Below are 22,121 nucleotides of genomic sequence, written 5' to 3' on the forward strand. Positions count from 1 at the left end.
GGGATAATGCCATATTTGCATGTAGCTGAGAAGTGGGGCCTTGGGAATAGTTACTGATGGGCCCTTGGGTCCCCAGTCCACTGCTGCTTGGGGTCACATCAAGACCTGCTGACAAAAAAATGCAAAAAGAGGGAATCTTCACAGTGTGTATCATGCACACAGTCAGAATTTAGCACTCTGCAGTCAAATAAAGTGTTTGCAGAAATTAATTTCCAGCCTGGGTTCCTCCTTTAAATGGAATATGACATTGAAAATAGTTTTTGATCTGCAGGATTTTATCGAGGAGGAAGAACTGATCAGATTGATACACATTTTTGTAAGAAAAAGTTCTGTAACTCATTCATTTTATTCATTGATTTGTTTGTATGCACATGAGTCCAGAGGGAGGTCCTACTTTTTTGCTGACAGTCTTCCCTGTATTGACTGTCCATGCAGAGATAGCTGTCAATCACTGGATAAGACCACACACTGGACTCCTATGGGGATGTCAATGACTAAAATACAAGCTTTGCTGAATCTTCCTAGAAACTCATAGATCATTCTGATCAGCTTCTCTTTGGACTGCACATACATCATGACAGGTTACCTTTAAGTTTAGAAACCACTTCAACTCATTAGCCTAGAAAACACCTTCAAGGGAAGTGAAAAGTAAAAGAAAAAGTTGGGAAAGGGGAAAAGAGGGAAAAAAAGAGTATTAAAAGTAGGAGTAAGGAAAAAATAAGGAACATGGAAAAGGGGAAAGAGAAGGGGAAGGATGGAAATGGAAAGGAAAAAGAAGAAAAAGGAGAATAACGAAAAGCAGAAGGGAAAAGAAATGCAACAGCAAAGGCATACGGCCCGGGGAATAAAAAGGAGAAAGGGAGAGGAGGAGAATAATGAAAAGAATAAGAAGTGTGGGGAAAGGGGAATGGAGCTAGGAAAAGGAGAATCAGAAGGAAATGGAGGACAGGAAATGAGAAGTCTGGAAAGAAGAAGTAGTAAAGGAAGAAGGAGTATGGGAAATAAGAGAATATGGAGAATAGAAAATAGTAGGGAAAGAAGAAAACATATAAGATAAAGTAAGAGAAGGAAAAAGGAGAAATGAAAAAATAGAGCTGAAAGGAAACTAAAAAAAAGGAGAAGGCATATAAGAAGAAAAAGGAGTAACAAAAGAGGAGGAAATGGGAAGTAGAAGGAAAATAGTATGAAAAGGAGAAGGATTACAAGAGGAAGTTGGGGTAAAGGAATAAAAGGTAAAGGAACAAAGAAGGAAAAAGAAATGTAAAAGGATAATGGAAAAGTAAAATAGAAGGTAAATGAGAGGAGGGATGAGAGAGTAAAGGAAGAAGGATGAGAAAGAAAAGAAAAAGGGAAAAGAGAATGAAAATGAGAAGGGATATAAGGAGACAGAGAAGCAGAAGGAAAAAGAAAGTGAAAAAGAAGTAGTATGGGAAAAAGGAGTAAGGGAATGGAGGAGGGGAAGGACAGCAGAAAGCAATAGGTAATGGAATGGAGAAGCATTAGGGATCTTAGAAAGAAAGGATTGAATAAAAATAAGTAAAGGTGTAGTAGAATATTGATATTTCCTGTAAAGTAGATGAAATCCTGTACCATTTCTCATAAGTGGCAGCTTTAAAGAATATTATTACACAACAAGAACAATTTTCCTTCCTCTGACCTTTGTGGACAGAAAAGTTCACATCTTTATGGTTCAGATTATGCTCAGTTGAAAAGTTTGATTTTATAACACTCCTTCCATGATCAGCGCTGTGATCGTCCATACAATAACACCGACACCTGATGGAATCCTGACACTAATGTAGAACATCCACACGTCGCTGTTCTTTGGGTTCTACCGAGCGCAAGATATGAAAGTCAACCATTTACCGTGATAAACAGCTGAGCGACAACAACCTTGATTTGGAGACATTCCGATGTTAATGAGCTTTAATCTTCACATCGCATCTCCTCGTGTTAAAATATATTTATCCGCATGTCACATTACAGCTGACTTAAGTTATGTGGAGCGTGACTGCCATCCTGCTATGTTAGGAGCAGGCTCACAAAGACGACTTCATACCATGAATTCCGGTGATTGCCGTAGGTTCGGCTTCTTTTTCCTGGTCAATCAGATGTTTTTGCCGGTTGGAGCCATAGCTGGGGACACAGAAATGGACCATTACATGGAGTCTAGAGATGAGGAAATCTCTCTGAGTTCATTTTCAGGAGATTTTCTTGAATTGGTTGACAAATTTGGTTCAGCCCAAATAAAATTTGGACCAAAGCAACGTATCCAGTTCATACTAAATGAAATGAAATGACACAATGTTTGTAAGTAAAAAAAAGAATCATTTTTCTAAATTTTGACTTCTTAGTATACTTATGGTATACTAGTATGTGTATGATTTTACATTTTGGTGAGAAATTCTTTTTAATTTATGATATCAGGGAATATATTCCATGGATGTCAGTGGTATGAGTTTTCTTGGTACTTGTGTCCTCACATTAAATACCATTTTTATGGGCGTACAAAAGGAACTTTTGCCATTTTCTTTTTTTTGCTAAGACGACCTTTTATATGTTGTTAACAAGTTATTGTGTTATAACAAATGACTTTATTCTAGGAATCCTCCGCCGCAGAGTGTGAATCAGAAGTCTCTTTTGTCATCTGTGGGTTTCAGATAGATGTCAAACATAGAGAAATTGTATAACATTTTCAGTGCTACTGCAATTTTTGAAGGGACACACTTTTTCTATTCTTTTCACTGTGATTCGCCTTTACTGACTCACATTATAATGGTCATATCGAGTGTAGACTATAATCAGACTCTAATTTCACCATCTTTTGTCCATCTTTTATGTGTAAAGCTCCCACAGTGGCTGCAAACTCGTCCATTGTGGCCGAGGAAACGAAAGTTTAATTTTACTTTGTAATAAAAGATATTTACAAGAATCGCTGCACTGCCAAGGCTGACAAAACACATCAGATAAGAATCGTCCTTCCTTTATTCCTTTTCTTTTTTTTCCTTCCTTTCTTACTTCCTTCTTTTCTTACTTCCTTCTTTTCTTCCTTTCCTTCTTTTATTTTCTAGTTTTCATTCTTTTTTCGGACTTTCATTCTTCCTTCCTTTTCTTATTTTTTTTTTTGTCTTTCTTTCTTCCTTTCGTCCTTTTTTCTCTCTTTTTTCTTTCCTTTTTCTTTCTTCCTTCCTCCCTTCCTCCCTTCCCTTCTTCTTTCATTTCCTTCCTTCCTCCCTTCCTTCCTTCTTCTTTCATTTCCTTTCTCTTTCTTCTTCTTTCATTCCCTTTTTTCCTTCCTCTTTCTTCTTCTTTCATGTCCTTCCTTCCTTCCTTTTTCTTCTTTTTCATTTCCTTCCTTCCTTCATTCTTCTTTCATTTCCTTCCTTCCTTCCTCTTTAATTTCCTTCCTTCCTTCCTCTTTCTTCTTTCATTTCCTTCCTTTCTTCCTCTTTCTTCTTTCATTTCCTTCCTTCCTCTTTCTTCTTTCATTTCCTTCCTTCCTCTTTCTTCTTTCATTTCCTTCCTTCCTCTTTAACTTCCTTCCTCTTTCTTCTTCTTTCGTTTCCTTCCTTCGTTCCTTCCTCTTTCTTCTTTCATTTCCTTCCTTCCTCCCTTCCTTCATTCTTCTGCTTTCGTTTCCTTTCTCCTTCTTCTTTCATTTCCTTCTTTCTTCCTCCCTTACTTCCTTTCAACTTCTTTCATTTTCTTCCTCCCTTCTTTCATTTTCTTCCTTCCTTCCTTCTTCTTCTATTTCCTTCCTTAGTTCCTTCCTTCCTTTTCTTCCCTCCTTCTTTCTTTCTTTTTACGTTTTTCTTTTTTTCTTCTTTTCTTGAGGTTCTACTACTTTAAAATCGCTGTATCTAGTCACATGTGTATTTGTCCCATTGTATCAGGCTTATTGACCTTAAAATCTGAGGGCCAGCTGCTATTTCCAAATATAAGTCTTATTGTTCTCCATCTTTGGTGTGACAATAACTTCATGTTTCATCCCCTCCTATAAGCCTCATCATCTCAGCCATGATATGGATGACAATAGAAAGGATCAGGACGGGATTAGAGATTAAACAAAAAGTATAAAAAGTACTGCTCGATTTCCATAAACTGTGTCATTGCAATCACTTGATCGGGTGGAGTACCAGCGCAGTCTACATACAAGAGTGGCGCTATTTGTCCAAAGTAAGTAGATTCTTTTTTGTCATTTCAGTCACTGCTCTAAAAGGAATTGTCCACCATTTAAAAAAATGATATAAATATAACAACGGGACCAGTATGGACGTAAAATTAAAAAGTAAGTTTGTACTCTGATTCAACTAGAAAACCTTGCTTCCTTCCCACAGGAATGGTGCCGTATCATTGTCACCGGCGGTGCACCGGCAGCATTATGGAGCAAGGTATAGGCAGGTGAGAATAGATTAGTTTTTATTCTTAGTCCCGGCTGGGACAGAATTTTATTTATTTATTTTTATAAAGTACTGGACAATTCTTATATCTTGGAATACAAATAATAATACATTGTTTACTTGCGTGTAAAATTTCTATTCACCGTGCAAATCTTCCCGCAAGGGCGCAATGGTCTAACAGAAGCCAACGGTGAGAACCCATAACGCGCCTTCAATACATAAACACTAACGATGAAATATTTCACTCCTACAGTAGTATACATCCTCAAGGAACTCAATTAACTCATTAAATCATTCACACAATGTTGTTTTCTTCCCAGAACTGTGCAATTAATTGGACCCGTTTTCAGGGAACATTTTGTTTAATTGTTTCTGAACCGTTTTTTTTTTTTTCTCAGCGCAGCCTTTTATCTGAAGACTCTGCGGTAATATTGAAGGAATTGTTAATTATTAATGGCTCTCAGAGCTGGTTAACAAAGGAAAGTAATGTTGTATCTGTTGTCTGAGAGCGAGAATGAAAGGAGGAAAATCACGTTATCAGGAGAGGATAATCGTCTTCGGTGGTTTCATCGGTGAAGGTCAAGTGTCAAAATTCAGGAGACAAGATGATAGAAGCTGGTGGATCTTTGGCCCCCTTCACACATCTAAATTTCATGTCCATATAAAAAAAATTAAAAAGCAAAGTTATACTCACCTTTCTGCTGATAACCCATTAATGCCCATGTCCCACGATGATCAGGATGGTTTGGAGAGCGGTCACATCAGTGATGCGACCTCCCCTACCACGCCAGCCGGAACACTCTGAGCTGAGCATGAGAAATGATGCCTGTGGCCGGCGGTAACCTTAATGACTTCACCGCCGGTCACAGGCAGCCACGTTCCCATGCCAAACTGATTAAACCCTGTTCTCCATTTAGTAGAATTTGGCACAAAGTCTACTAGCAAAAACAGAAAGACAAGTCAGAAAAATAACTTAGAAAAAAAAAACACAAATAATGAATCCGGGCCATAATCTTTATATGACTGTTTCCTTTAATTATATATTCAGGATTGAGAGTCCTCAGTAGTTGATACCTTTTAATGGCTAACTGAAAAGATGGTAATACATTGCAAGCTTTCGAGACTACTCAGGTCTCTTCATCAGGCTAGACTAATATATACATCTTTCCTTTAATTATGGCATTTGTTAGCATTTATGTATGAATGCCAAGTTTAATGCATTGTGATATGTGTATAGTTTATAGTAGCATTATTTAGGCCCGTGCAAAGTACATGGCAGAATTATTTATCTATACAGTTTATGGAGATACTATATATACAGTGGGGCAAAAAAGTATTTAGTCAGTCAGCAATAGTGCAAGTTCCACCACTTAAAAAGATGAGAGGCGTCTGTAATTTACATCATAGGTAGACCTCAACTATGGGAGACAAACTGAGAAAAAAAAATCCAGAAAATCACATTGTCTGTTTTTTTTCATTTTATTTGCATATTATGGTGGAAAATAAGTATTTGGTCAGAAACAAAATTTCATCTCAATACTTTGTGATATATCCTTTGTTGGCAATGACAGAGGTCAAACGTTTTCTGTAAGTCTTCACAAGGTTGCCACACACTGTTGTTGGTATGTTGGCCCATTCCTCCATGCAGAGCTCCTCTAGAGCAGTGATGTTTTTGGCTTTTCGCTTGGCAACACAGACTTTCAACTCCCTCCAAAGGTTTTCTATAGAGTTGAGATCTGGAGACTGGCTAGGCAACTCCAGGACCTTGAAATGCTTCTTACGAAGCCACTCCTTCGTTGCCCTGGCGGTGTGCTTTGGATCATTGTCATGTTGAAAGACCCAGCCACGTTTCATCATCAATGCCCTTGCTGATGGAAGGAGGTTTGCACTCAAAATCTCACGATACATGGCCCCATTCATTCTTTCATGTACCCGGATCAGTCGTCCTGGCCCCTTTGCAGAGAAACAGCCCCAAAGCATGATGTTTCCACCACCATGCTTTACAGTAGGTATGGTGTTTGATGGATGCAACTCAGTATTCTTTTTCCTCCAAACACGACAAGTTGTGTTTCTACCAAACAGTTCCAGTTTGGTTTCATCAGACCATAGGACATTCTCCCAAAACTCCTCTGGATCATCCAAATGCTCTCTAGCAAACTTCAGACGGGCCCGGACATGTACAGGCTTAAGCAGTGGGACACGTCTGGCACTGCAGGATCTGAGTCCATGGTGGCGTAGTGTGTTACTTATGGTAGGCCTTGTTACATTGGTCCCAGCTCTCTGCAGTTCATTCACTAGGTCCCCCCGCGTGGTTCTGGGATTTTTGCTCACCGTTCTTGTGATCATTCTGACCCCACGGGGTGGGATTTTGCGTGGAGCACCAGATCGAGGGAGATTATCAGTGGTCTTGTATGTCCTCCATTTTATAATTATTGCTCCCACAGTTGATTTCTTCACTCCAAGCTGGTTGGCTATTGCAGATTCAGTCTTCCCAGCCTGGTGCAGGGCTACAATTTTGTTTCTGGTGTCCTTTGACAGCTCTTTGGTCTTCACCATAGTGGAGTTTGGAGTCAGACTGTTTGAGGGTGTGCACAGGTGTCTTTTTATACTGATAACAAGTTTAAACAGGTGCCATTACTACAGGTAATGAGTGGAGGAAAGAGGAGACTCTTAAAGAAGAAGTTACAGGTCTGTGAGAGCCAGAAATCTTGATTGCTTGTTTCTGACCAAATACTTATTTTCCACCATAATATGCAAATAAAATGAAAAAAAACAGACAATGTGATTTTCTGGATTTTTTTTTCTCAGTTTGTCTCCCATAGTTGAGGTCTACCTATGATGTAAATTACAGACGCCTCTCATCTTTTTAAGTGGTGGAATTTGCACTATTGCTGACTGACTAAATACTTTTTTGCCCCACTGTATATATACACTGTATATATAAAATGCTAGCACTAAGATTTGTGAATTACCCAGATGCAACCTGAGGGTTAGTTGTAGTGGCCTCCTAAGTGACTTTTTATCTCCAGCCACATCCTTGAAGCTTTCATTTCCAGTTAATTATAGACTTTAGAAAATAGCCCAAGGACTTCACTTTATGAAAAGTTTAGATTATTTTTTAATAATTCAATCACTTATTGAAGCAACTTTACATCTTTGACTGCATGGTGGGGAATATCACCCCGTGGGTAGCCTCACATATGCATTTACTCTTCTCTTGGCTTGTGCCGGTGCTGTTGGAATCTTGTCAAAGCTCCATAGGAGCAATAATCAGACCCGTATTTGCATTTCAATGGCTGCAGTTTAGAAGCCATCACAAGCCCAGAGTATATTTGCCCCAGCGTGATATGTCAGACTTTGCTCCTAGAACTTGGCGAGATATACCATAAAAAAGCAAGTAAAGAGACGGAAATGTGCATGAGATTGGCAAAAGTTTGGCCACACAATAATCGTCAATCACTTCCTTGGTAGCAGATGACAATAAATTCCCTGAAAGTTGGAACAATCCTATATAACATAAGGCATCCTCTTATCCAAAGGAAAGGAGATAAATTCTGGATCCGTGCAGCTCTGACTCCCATTAGTTATAAAAACTGCTCTGAAATGCCATGTTGGAATGGAGCGGTGGACGTGTCTTGTCTGTAGGAATTTCAGAGGTGGCCTATTATTGTATTTGTCATATAGAAAATGAAAGGGGTGGTGGGTGCATGACAAACTAGTTAACAAGGAATTTTTGCCCTTGTGCCCACTTGAGCTCTCACCATCCTTAGTTTGCCATTCTGGGCCCAGTAGGGAAATATTAAATACATGAAATTTGGACGGCATTACTGCTATATAGAATACTAGATGGTGGCCCGATTCTAACGCATCGAGTATTCTAGAATATGTGTGTAGTTTATTTATGAAGTTTTAATAATAATGCAATAATGCACCCCCAATCCTGGTATGCATGGTCCCCTCCCCTCCTATTCTGATATGCACGGTCCCCTCACCTCCCTTTCCTGGTATGCATGGTCCTCTCACCCCCCTATCCTGGAATGCATAGTCCCCCTCACCCCCCTTTGCTGGTATGCATGGTCACCCTCACCCCCCTATCCTGGTATGCATGGTCCCCTCACCCCCCCTTTCCTGGTATGCATGGTCCCCCTCACCCCCCCTTTCCTGGTATGCATGGTCCCCTCACCCCCCCTTTGCTGGTATGCATGGTCCCCCTCACCCCCCTTTGCTGGTATGCAAGGTCCTCTCACCCCCCAATCTTGATATGCATGGTCCCCCTCTCCCCCCTATCCTGGTATACATGGTCACACTCACTCTCCTATCCTGGTATGTATGGTCACCCTCCCCTCCCTTTCCTGGTATGCGTGGTCCCCCTCACCACCCTTTCCTGGTATGCATGGTCCTCTCACCCCCCTATCCTGGTATGCATGGTCCTCTCACCCCCCTATCCTGGTATACATGGTCCTCTCACCCCCCTTTGCTGGTATGCATGGTCCTCTCACCCCCCTATCCTGGTATGCGTGGTACCGTCACCCCCCTTTCCTGGTATGCATGGTCTCTGTTAAAATAAAAAATAGTTATATACTCACCTTCCGACGGCCCGCGATCTTCACTCCACGCGCCCGTCCTCACAGTCCCAGTAATGCTTTGCGCAAAACACTGCTGATGACGTCGCACTCTCGCGACAGTGACGTCATCTTCGGTCTAAGGCGTAAGGCATTACTGGGACCGCGAGGCCGGGCGCGTGGAGTGGAGATCGCGGGCCGTCGGAAGGTGAGTATAACCTTTTTTTATTTTAATTCTATTTTTTACAGATGCGCTGTGCCCGATTGAGCACTGTGCCCGACTGCACCTGCTGCTGATTGGTCGCGGCCTGGTGGCCGCGACCAATCAGCGGCAGGTGCAGCTTACCGTTACAAACAGATGCGCCTGTCGCTGATTGGTCGCGGCCTGGCGGCTGTGACCTAACAGCGCCGCAGGATTTCGGTTACAGACAGACAGACAGACATGATATATGATATGAAGTCACTTAGTGCATAAATTTAGCAATTCATGTGAGCCCATCAACCATGTCAAGGCAACCTTTCTCTGATGGGAGCCAAAACCTTATATTTCCTCCAAATTCGGCTGATCTCATCCTCCCATCAGACTGTTTTTAATTAATGTTGGATCCTACCTGTCCATTATATTCATAAACCCCTTCCCCCCCTGGCGATATTCCGTTTTTGCACCTTCATTTTTTTCTTCCCCTTATTCCAAGAGCCATAACTTTTACATTTTTCTGTCAATATAGCAGTATGAGGGCTTGTTTTTTTGCGGGACAAGTTTTTACTTTTTAAATGAGACCATTCATTGTATCGTGTGATTCACTGGAAAGCAGGAAAAATATTCCAAGTGCATTGAGCCGATGACATTCATCCACTCAATGCCGACTTTTATTTACCATTGACTTGCATTGGGGTCGGGTTTCGGAAGAAGCTCCGACTTTCTTTGCCCTAGTCGGACCAGTTTATCTCAAACAAATTTTGTTTCATGAAACCCGATCCGACCAAAGTCGCTCAACTCTACATGTAACGCTTTCATTTTTCAGGATCTGTCGCTCGGTGAGAGATTTTTTTTTTGCACTCTAAGCTGAAGTTTTTATTGATATTATTTTGGGATAGATATGATGTTTTGTTCACCACTTACTGCAATGTTGCGTCACGCCCCCCCCCCAAAAAAAAACATCATAATTTTGCGTTTTTATTTTTTTCTTCTTACGCCGTTTAACGATTGGATTAATGTATTTTATATTTTGATAGATTGGACTTTTAGGAATGCATTAATACCAAATATGTGTATTTTTAATTTGTTTGTGATTTGCACTTGCATTTTTTTTTTACATTTTTTTTGCATATTTTTTAAAATAAACTTTTTCTTCTCAATTTTTTACAGCATTGAATAGTCCCCGTTAGGAGACTTGAAGCTGTGATCATCAGATCGCTTTGTCCTACACATGGCGGGGCTTCAGCACTGCTATGTATAGAGAAAATCACTCCTATGAACGCCGTCAAATAATGATGTAAAATACTGACCAAATACTGAATATGTGAACGTGACTTAAGGATGTTTTTCATTAATGCCAGATCCTACCTGCCCTTTAAATTTGCATCTTTTAGCCCAGGAGAGACATGTCTGATAAATGTTAGGTTTAGGGGTCCATCAAAGAAAGGTCACCTTGTCATGGTTGATGGGCTTTCATGAATCCAACAATTTGTGCACTAAGTATCTTCATCTGTTCTATTCAAAGGTGCAAAAAAAATGCAACAAAATCATTTTGCTTTTTTTTTTTGTAGAATATTCATTGATTAATAATTAGCAAGTGTCAGGAATGGCAACATTGTTAGAAGTGACATCACTAAACTATAGTGACATCACTACTTATACGAATACAGGATACTTTTCAGACATTTTTATGCTCAGTATACACCGTGAGTCATCATAGAAAATCTGAATTACTGATGCTTCACTTACAGACCTTACTGCCCCGGAACCCTCATCTATATCTTGATTGACACTGTATTTATCATGCATGGCTGGCTACTAATTTGCTTGTCAGACAGAAAAATGATTGATATTAAGAATATATTCCCACAATGGTCACGGGAACATCGCCATATCCCAGACAGACATATTGTACAATGATGCCACATAGCCTGAATTTAAATAATTTCACAAATCTCCGGAGAGATGAGGCCGTTGACGTGGCGCGCTCCCTGCTCCGGCTGTGCAAGGAGAAGAGCTTTAGCTTTAGCTTTATTTTTACAGAAAATGTATTAATTGCCAAAGTTACTTTCCCTGAATTCGTAGTTTTACTTCCATTTTTTGTATGTTTCTCATTTTAAATTATGTATTTCAAGCTTAATATAAGCATGAGCTGCAATACCAGACAAAGCCTATGGGCAAGTGTGGCGCTGTTTCTGGAAAATATTTCATCGCCTTGAACAGTGAAGTGGGTGCCAATCAAGGGATACCCCAAGGCTGTTATTGATCCCAGGATGTGAATGGACTGTCAGAAAATAACTGCAAACTGTACATGATATTGCTCAGAACTTATAGACTAAGATTACATAGAAGTGAATGTGTTCTGAGCTGCAGTTCCCTAGATCAGCCACTACATAGAGTATGGCGCTGTTGTGCTCCTGCTCTGTGCACAATGCAGGACAGGCAAACAACTGATCACTGGGGGTGCCAGGTGTTGGACCCCCAAGATCAAGTACTGAAGTATATCCCTCACATAAGTCATTGGCATTTCATTCCTGGATATCCTCTTTAAGGTGATGAGAGCCGACAGCTGTGATATTACACAGTCATTTAGGTTTTATATGTTAGGTCCCTACATGTCTTTTTGTGAAAATTAGTTTTGCATGTGAATAGTGTAACACTTTATTAAATATCTTATTCCTAATCCTTTAGTAGACGGCATGTCCCTGTCACGTCTGCCATGTCTGTTTGTCTCAAGAACTCCTGGAGCGATGTGCATGCGCATGTTTTGTCTGCTGTCCTGCATGTTCGCTAGAGCTGTGTGCAGACTCACCTCATGTCTGAGCTGCAGGATCCCTGCGTTTCTGCTCTGCCTTCTGTGATCTTCTCGTCATGTCTGGAGTCCTTGATCATGTGATGTTTCTTAAGATCCTGCACTGTCTGGTTCTGCTATCATCTCGTCATGTCTAGAATCCCGGATCATGTGTTCTTCCTAGGATCCTGCACTGGTTGGTTCGGTGATCATCTCGTCATGTCTGAAACCCTGATCATGTGACGTTTCCTAAGATCCTGCACTGTCTGGTTCTGCTATCATCTCGTCATGTCTAGAATCCCGGAAGTGCTCCCCTGGTCCTGACCTGGAGGAGGAGGTGCTATGCCCTATATCAGGCCGCCTCTTCCTATGCTCAGGGCCTGATTATTGTGTTGCTTCCCTGCAAGGCTCTGGGTCTGTGGGGTTGCTCCCTCTATTCTGTGCCCTTGCACTTTGCTCTGTAGTGCGTCTCTGCACACGCTCCGTGCTCGTATTCCGCCTCTTGTCTTGTGCCATGTCTTGTGTTGTCTCTCGTGCCATGTTTGTCTTTGCCTTGCTTTGCCTTGTAGTCCTTCTGCTGTTCTTTGTCTTAGTCTGTTTTGCTATGTCTCGCCTTAGCTATGCTTTGACTTGTAGTCCTCCCTGTGTTCTCTGCCTTGCTATTCCTTGCTTTGTGTTCCTCCCTATGGTCTCAGTCTTTGCTTGCTCTGCCTCGCTCTCTCCTATGGTGCTCTGTAGTGCTCCCTGGCACACGCACCATTTCTCCTCTCTTTAGTGCTCGTTTCTTTGTCTAGTCCCAAGGTCTTCCCTTGGCCCGGCTCTGGGCTTCTGCCTACGCTCCGCTGCTAGACTCTGTCCTCTCTCTGACCTGGCTCTGTTTCTGCCTGTATTCCTTGCCTTGTTCCCTGCCTTGTCCTTGCATTGAACCCCGGCGTGGGTTCCCCTTGGCCGTCTCCTGTGCCGTGGTAAGTGCCACGTGTTTGTGTACAGCCGTGTGTACTGGCCAGTGTGGCGTGCCCCCTGCGTGGCTCCTAGCATGCAGCCCTTCCTTGTGCCCTGGCGTGGCTCCTAGCACGCACCCTGCCTTGAACCCTGGCGTGGCTACTAGCACGCACCCTGCCCTGAACCTGGCGTGGCTCCTAGCACGAAGGTTCCTTTGCCCCCTCCTGTGCCTTAGTCGTGCCTCGTGCTGGCGTTACAGCCGTGTGCATTGGCCAGTGAGGTGTGCGTCCCTGCGTGGCTCCTAGCACGCAGCCCTTCCTTGTGCCCTGGCGTGGCTCCTAGCACGCACCCTGCTCTGAACCCTGGCGTGTCTCTACACGCACCCTGTCTTGTGCCTTGGCGTGTCTCTACACGCACTCTGTCTTGTGCCTTGGCGTGTCTCTACACGCACTCTGTCTTGTGCCTTGGCGTGTCTCTACACGCACTCTGTCTTGTGCCTTGGCGTGTCTCTACACGCACTCTGTCTTGTGCCTTGGCGTGTCTCTACACGCACTCTGTCTTGTGCCTTGGCGTGTCTCTACACGCACTCTGTCTTGTACCTTGAACCTTGGCGTGTCTCTACACGCACTCTGTCTTATACCTTGTACCTTGGCGTGTCTCTACACGCACTGTCTTATTCTATGCTTTGGCGTGGCTACACACGCACCCTGTCTCGTTTGCGAACCTTGGCGTGTCCCCTACACACGCACCTCGCTTTGAACCCTGGCGTGTCCCCTACACACGCACCTAGTCTTGAACCCTGGTGTGTCCCCTACACACGCACCTAGCCTTGGACCCTGGCGTGTCCCCTACACACGCACCTAGCCTTGGACCTTGGCGTGTTCCCTAAACACGCACCCTGCTTGGATATCTGTCGTGCCTCCTTGCCTGAACCCTGGTTTGCCTGCCGGATACCCGGAACCTGCCGACCATTGCCAGAGGTCCGGAACCAGATGACTACGGCCTGATGTCCGGAGCTGACGTCCGCAGCCTGATCCCTGGACCCTGTCGGTTTGCCAGCAGTCCGGAGTCCGATGCCATCTTGCCATTACCTGTGCCTAGGCGTGCCATCTGGCACGTACCATGTTATGGACCTTGGCGTGCCCACGCGCGCACCTTGCACGTTTTGCTTGTGTTCTCTGTATGTGATCTTGTGTTATTCTAATGAAGATACCTTGCACCTACGTCTAGTCTTGTCTTGCTTCCTGCTTGTCGTCAGACACTCGTCTAGTGTCCCCTGAGCCGGCCGTCTGGTCCCAGCAGTCGTGGTGGCTCACCCCCTTGGTCTTGCCCCTGACACTCCCTGTATAGGGGGTGGATTCTCACAAGGTCAGCTCGCCCTCGGTGGGTGGGTGCCACGACCCAGAGGGTCCACTCAAAAAATGGGCTCAGCAGGAGCTGAGTCCGTCACAGTCCCCTTTTCCTCCCTAATGGATCTATGTAAATGTTCAAGATGTCCTCAGTCTAATGTGACACAGTAAATGCTAGACAGGAGAGAAGAGAAGAGGATGAGGGGGAGGAGAGAGGGGAGGAGAGAGGAGAAGAGAGAAGAGGAAAGGAAGATGAGAAGAGCATAGACTAAAGGAGGTGAGAGGAGAGGAGAAAAGAAGAGAGGAAAAGGGAGGAGATGAGAAGAGAGTAGAAAAATATAGGCAACAAGAAGACAGAGCAGATAGGAAACGACAGGAGCAGGGAGTAGAGAAGAGGGGTGGAGAATAGAAGGGAGGAGAAAAGAAGAGAGGAAAAAGTAGAATAGGAGAGTAGAGGATAGAAAATGTAAAAAGAGGAGAAGAGAGTAGAGGAGGTGAAAGGAGAAAAGAGGGAAGGAAAGGAGAAAAGAGGGAAGGAAACGGGAGAATAGAGTAGAGTAGTGAAGGGGAGAAAGAGAAAGGAGGGAGGAGGGGAGTAAAGTTGAGACTGGAGGGTAGAGTAGATTAGAAGAAGGGAGAGGATAGAAAAATATAGGCAATAAGAAGACAGCAGAGAAGAAGAAATGACAGGAGAAGGGAGGAGAGGAAAGGAGAAATGAGGAGAGGAAAAGGTAGGATAGGAGAGTAGAGTAGAGGATAGGACAAGGGAGGAAAGGAGAAGAGTATAGGAGATAAGGGGAGAGAAGTGGAAAAGGGAGGAGAAGAGTGTACAGTGGAGAAGGGAAGAGAAAGGAGGGAGGAGGGAGAGCACATTAGATTAGAGAAAAGAAGAGGAGGGGAACAAATAGGAAAAGAAAAGACAGACCAGAGAAGAGGAGAGAAAAGAGATAAAATGACAAGAGTTGTGAAGGTAGCAGAGTGGAGAGGAAAAAAAGAAGGAAGAGTAGAGGAGATGGGAGAAAGGCAGTGGAGAGGAGAGCAGAGAAGTGGAAACAAGAGAAGAGTAGGAAGGGGCAAAGGGTAGTGGGAAGCTGAGGGAGGGAAGATGAGAGGAAGGTAGAGGAGAAGAGAAGACATGAGAGGAGAGGATAGAAGAGGAGGAGATGGGAGAGGAGAGGAAAGAAGGGGAGAGGAGGGTAGAGGAGTGGAGTTAAAATTAGAGGAGAAGAGAGCAGAGGAGAGAAAACAAAAGGAGAAGAATATGGAAGGGGCAAAGGAAAGTGGGAGGGGGAGGGAGAGGAGATGAGAGGAAGGTAGAGGAGAAGAGACAACATGAGAGGAGAGGATAGAAGAGGAGGAGATGGGAGAGGAGAGGAGAGAAGAGAGAGGAAGTGAAGCGAGAGGATGGAAGAGGAGCGCAGAGGGGTTAAAAGGAGAGGAAAAGAGAGCAGAGAAGAGGAAAGGACAGGAGAGGCTATGAGAGGAAAGGAAACAAGAGGAGTGAAGAGGGTAAATAAGTAGAGAAGGGGAGAAGGTGATGCAGTTCTAATATCTAACTCAAAGTTTCCCCTTTTCCTAGTCTACATGATCTCTGTGAATGTAAAGAAATGTCCTCAGTCTACCCAAGACCCAAGAACAATAAAAACTAGAGAATGTAGAGGGAAAGATGAAGAGAGGAAAGTAGAAAGGAAGAAGGGAGAAGAGAATATGTTTAGAGAATGGATTCAGTTCCAGTTTCTTATTCACTTTTTGCCTGTTCCTGCTTATAAGATCTCTGTAAATGTTCAGAAATCTAAAGTAGTAAATAATAGACAAGGAATGGAGGAGGAAACGACAGGACGGAAGAGGGGGATGCAGCTGCACGTTTTTTACTTAAAGTTGCCCTCTTTACTGCCTGCAAGATCTTTGTATATGTTTGGAAAGTTGTTCAATCTGCTGTAAAATGGTAAATTTCATACAAGATAAAGAAGAAATGAGAGGGGAGGAGGGGGATGCAGCTGCAGTTTGTTACTCAATATTTCAAAGTAAGAGCATCCTACTCTCTGCTACAGGATGGAAGCAGCAGTTCCAGAGGTTCTGGTCCATCCCGTACCCTTGAACCAGCTTCAGAGGTGCGGATCACACTTTCCGTAGCTCTCCCGATGCCATTGTAGTAACCATTTCGTAGACTAATTCAGTAGAAAATTAATATACAAGACCAGATTGGATGCTGAGAAGCTCCGGGCCCCTGTGACAACACTGAGCTGTCAGTGCAAAGTGTCAGTAAGTGTTATCTTGGGAGCAGAGGCGCAGAACTCTTCTCTCAGGCAGACTTTAATCTTGGCGTTTTCCTTATTCTCCTTTAAGATTTTATTTCAGGGCTTAGTCTTTAAAAAAAAAAAAAAAAAAACTAAATTATTCTCCTTCTTAGTCATCGCGGAGAATGATAAGTGACATAAAACAAAGCTGCTCCCCCCAGCCCTTGCACCACACATCTCTCCGGTTTAATAAATAATAAACCCCCGATGATTGATTCGCATTGTATTATTCAGCATTGTGGGGAGACGTGGTTGTCACAGAGAGATTTATCTGAAATGTCACGCCGGGAGAAGTAACATTTTTATCTATGATGTGGCATGGGGACTCTTTGCTCCTCCTAATGCAGACAGATTCACTTCATAGCCGGTTAATCTCTGCACATGTTTCTATGTAATAATGGACAATTAACAGCAAGTCAATAGTATCCGGTATCTGCCCCGGAACAATAGATCCTCCGGATTTATCATCTATCATAGGGACAGCTATAAATAAGCTATAAGGGTTGTCATAGGGTTTAACTGTTTTCCAACTGATACAATTCAATATAGCTATATCAAGAACCAGCTAAAGGTCAGATTGTGATTTATGGACAGCTAAGCATCAGGACCGGAGGCATTTAAAATAAAAATAAAATGGCTGTTTTCTCAAAAAAATAAATAGGCGGGTCTTGTATAGCGGATCAACCTCATTCACTTACATTTTAAATATAGCCCTTGGATAAGAGTGGTTCTTTTGCTAAAAGCAAGGCGACCAAGTTTTCTTAATTTCCCACAGTGGCTTTCTAGCAAGTTTTTAGAGACTCATTAACATTCACAATACACTGATAAGTATTAAACTGGCGGAAAACTGCTTCAAATATTCCAAAACTTTTGTACATCTCATAGCTGGCCGAGAGCGTCAGACACATTTGTCATAATTAAGACAGAAATATACGCCAGTTCCTGACTAGCTGACGTACATTTTTTTCCAATAGTGATTGTCAGCTGAAAGACACACCAAATTTGTTAAGCGGAGTACACAACTTTATATGGCACATCTTACGTCCCTAATTCTCAGAATTGTGAGATCTGGATACTTGACATGAAGGTTTTCAGTAAAAAATTGCATCAAGAATCAATAAAAAAAAAAACTGGACACTTTCTCTATAGCTAGAGAAACATTATACTCTATGGGGGTCTGCATTATACCCTATGAGCGAGCTTCATTATACTCTATGAGGGGGCTACATTATATTCTATAGAGGGCTACATTATATTCTATAGGGGGGCTACATTATACCCTATGAGGGGGCTTCATTATACTCTATGAGGGGGCTACATTATATTCTATAGGGGGGGCTACATTATACCCTATGAGGGGGCTGCATTATACCCTATGAAGGGGCTGCATTATATCCTATGAGGCAGCTGAATTATATTTTATGGGGGGGGCTGCATTATACCCTAATGGGGGCTGCATTATACTCTGAGGGGGCTACATTATATTATATGGGGGCAGCATTATACCCTATGAGGGGGCTACATTATATCCTATGTGGAGGTTGCATTATACCCTATGAAGGGGGTTACATTATATTCTATGGGGGGCTGCATTATACTATATGAGGGCTGCATTATATTCTATGAGGGAGTATGCCTCAATCCCTGCTATTTCATTAAGACATGTACTACCTTATATTATACCCTGATATTAGCGTGTTTTACCACACAATTGGTGGTCTTGTATATATTTCTATGTAGCTACAGTGTGGGCCCCACCCCAAGAATGATTTTCTCTGGTGAGCCCAAGGTGCTCCAGTCCGACACTGGCCATGTGAACGAAACTCACGGCGGAAGATCTGAAGGGTGAAGAGTGACCAGAGGAGGCTAGCGGAGGAGTAAGCAGGGAGTTGCAGCAGCTGGTCAGATAAGGGACAGGCTAGAAATATTAGCTGGAAAACCTTTTTACATTGTTTTCATGGTACCAACTTCAGCTACTCTTTTGGGGGGGGGGTCCAGACAGTAAAAGAGGAGATATTGTTGCAACCTTGTGTTTGGACACCATATAAAACTATCTGTAGAAACTTCCGCTCCCGCGGTAAAGCGGAGACGGTCCTTAAAGCTGAAATGAATGTTTGTTATGGGGACTTATCGGCAGAAGATAAACCGTTTTTCCGATCTCCGCGGCCTCATGGTTACTTTTGAAAATGGATAAAGTGTTCAAAGTTTATTGCTCATTTCAGACCTGAAACCACCGGTACAGTGCAAGATTTAAAGTGGGACCGAAGACGGCTTCTCCGTCAATGGCTCTGACTAAATTAGTTAAGCGCCCGAGTCTTCTGGAATTTAAGATTCCGACGGGTTTGCCGAATGCCGGGAGAAAGACGCGGGATTGTGCACACATCATGTTTTTATACCTCTCTTCCATTTACAAACTTCATAAAATCATTGGCCATGACTGCCGCCCTTGTAAGGGAATTAAATCTGTGAAAGTAGCAATTTCTCTGCAAATAGAAGCTTTTTTTTCAGCTTCTTCTTATATTTTATTCCTCTTGTTAGGATGAATTTTATTCAGAATTTGGAGGGAGCCGAGAGCTCGGTTTGTGGCTGAGTCATCAACATGTGAGAGTGGATACGGAAAGTGCAAATGGATTTCATTTAGGCATCTTTGGATTTACAGCAGAGTCGCACAATATTTCTGGTAATGTGCGGATAAACTCTACCAAATACTCTACTTCCAATTTTTGAATAAAACTGCAGAGGGGGGGTCTAAAATAAAATTCTTGATCTGTAAGGAAAAAGTGGCACCAAAAAATGATCTATTGTTTATATTAGGTTTTATGTTAAATGTATTTTTAAAACATTTTGTCATTTTTCCTTATTACAGTTTCTACGTCGGTCACTGGGGCTTTATTAGCCTCTATTTCCTGTAGTTTCAGGAAATCCACATGTATATTAGTGTAGTATGGGTACGCCGACCGCGGGGTGGTCCCTACAACACAATCCGTACTCCCGATGCAGTCCCCGATCCTTTCCCCGATGAGCGAAAAGACTGGAGTCCAGAGCCAGGAGTGCTTCACACAAAATGGTTTATTCTTCTCCAAAACACAGCAACCTTTCGGACAGCTTCCATACACCTGCCTGGGTACCTGTAACACGTCTCCTCCATCCCTTCTCCGCTTTCCCGGTGCGACGTTTCACTGCGCCTGCCTTAGGCCACCGGCCACAGCGATCACTTAATCGGCTTGTCCACCCGCTGCCACACCTACTTCTCTTCAGTGTTCAGTTCTCCAACAATTTGGTACCCCAGGCTCTCCTCTACTTCAGCTGTCTTCCAGGGGCCACCCCCCTCTCTGAGCTCTCTAGGTCTGGGGGAAAAAAACTTTTTATCCTCTGAGTCTGGAAATCCCCTACTGGCTCCGCCCACCATCCAGACTGTTCTCAGACCTTCCCTGGTGTTATGTCTCCCCCTAGTGGCTGGATTCTGAACTCCACTGTTCCTATCTCCTATTCTAATCACCAGTATCCATACATTTATAACAATATGAGACATACTAATACAGTTACAGAGATGCATGTCATATGGCATATATACATTTTAACTATTTACAACCAGATTAGTCCAGGTATTAGTCCACCCTCCTACATTAGCAGCAACGAGCAGACTCTGTATCTGTGTTTTCTATTGAAGTGTCTAATGATTGTGTGTAAAGGTCATTGTGAAGCAAGGGGGAGGAGGTGAGCTGTAATATCACCTATTGTGAATGGTAGTTGTGGTGTTACACAACCTCTGAGGGTGAGTACCCCGAACAATTCAATTTTCACTTATTACATCTGGTAAAGCCCTATGGGCGCGCTTTTGTGGTTTCTTATATCTCTATTGTGAGTGGTGGGTTCTGTGTTATCTGCTGTATATAGAGGTTTTCTCAGTCATTGTACAGGAGGAAGAGGTGAGCTGTGACATCACCTATTGTGAATTGTGGATCCTGTGTTATATACTGTATATAGAGGTGTTATCAGTCATTGTAAAAGAGGAGGAGGAGGTGAGCTGTGATATCACCTACTGTATTGTGAATGGTGGATCCTGTGTTACCTACTGTATATAGAGGTTGTGACGCTAGTCACTTCTCACGGCTAAGCTGGGAGTCAGAGTGGTCATAGAATCCAAGGTCAGAAGCAAGGAGGCTATGTCATAAACAGAAGGAAGAGACAAAAGCGTAGTCATGTCACATTTTGAGGTCAGAGTAACAGGAGGATAATGGATCAGAGCTGAAGGGGTTAAACAGGTGGATGGTCAGAACGAACTCCAATGTCAGGCAACAGATAAAGCATATAGAACTCAAGGCACAGGGAGCACAAAGCACAAACCTCACAAGATGAATGTACGTCTGGCAGTGGTCTGGGAGATGCTGCTCAGTAGGCATTGCAATTACCGGGGATAGTGAACACCTGAGACAGCCAACGACTCCCAGTCACAGATTGGCTAGTTGAGCTGTCAATCAACACACTGACAGCTCAGCATGCCCCTGAGCCAGACTGGATGGCCATGCTGTCCATCCAAGTACTGACAGCTCAGCACGCCCCTTTACCGGATTGGATGGCCGAGCTGTCAGTTACTGCATCCCAGACACACTGAAAGGTGGAACCGTAACAAAGGTGTTATCAGTCATTGGACATTACAAGGATTTTCTGGGAATGAAATATTGATGACCTATCCTTAGGATATCGGGTTGGTAGAAGGTTCTTCTTTCGACAACCCAGATTAAAGGGGGCAATTGCGCTCCTGTGAGTACTGCGGCTGCTCTAGGTTCACCTCTGTAAGGCTATGTGCACACATTGCGGAATTCCCACGGTAACTTCCATTCCGTGGGAAAATTGCATTTTAAATTCCCGCGATTCTCCCATGGAAAAACTAGCGATTTGCAGGAGTAACTAGCTTGCAGAATGCTAGCGTTTTCCAAGCGATCTGGAGCATCGCTTGGAGAACTGATTGACAGGTTGGTCACACTCGTCAAACATAGTGTTTGACGAGTCTGACCAACTTTTTACTATTGAGGCTGCCTATGCGGCTTCAGTAGTAAAAGATAGAATGTAAAAAATAATTTAAAAAAATAAAAAAAATCGGGTTATATTCACCTTCCAGCATCCCGCGCAGCCTTCCCGGGCCTCAGCGATGCTCCCGTTCCCAGTAATGCCTTGCGAGACCTTTGATGACGTCGCGGTCTCGCGATACTGTAGCGATCTCGCAAGGAATAGGGACCGCTACAGTATCGCGAGACCGCGACGTCATCAAAGGTCTCGCAAGGCATTACTGGGAACGGGAGCATCGCTGAGGCCCGGGAAGGCTGCGCGGGACGCCGGAAGGTGAATATAACCCGATTTTTTATTTTAATTCTATATATCTACAGGGATAAGGTACCCAGAGCCCGGAGGACAGTCTCCTCTCCTCCGGACCGTGGGTACCATCCGCAAATATTCTGCTTACTTTTCGCATGGTGGGCACAGCCACATGCGGAAAGTAAGCAGAACAATGCATTCCTATGTGGGCGGAATCCCCGCGATTCCGTAAAAATAATGAGCATGCTGCGTATTTTTCCATGAT

Source organism: Dendrobates tinctorius, unplaced genomic scaffold (assembly GCF_039654945.1).
Source record: "Dendrobates tinctorius isolate UK_male_01 unplaced genomic scaffold, ASM3965494v1 ptg000059l, whole genome shotgun sequence".
NCBI classification, from domain to species: Eukaryota; Metazoa; Chordata; class Amphibia; order Anura; family Dendrobatidae; genus Dendrobates; species Dendrobates tinctorius.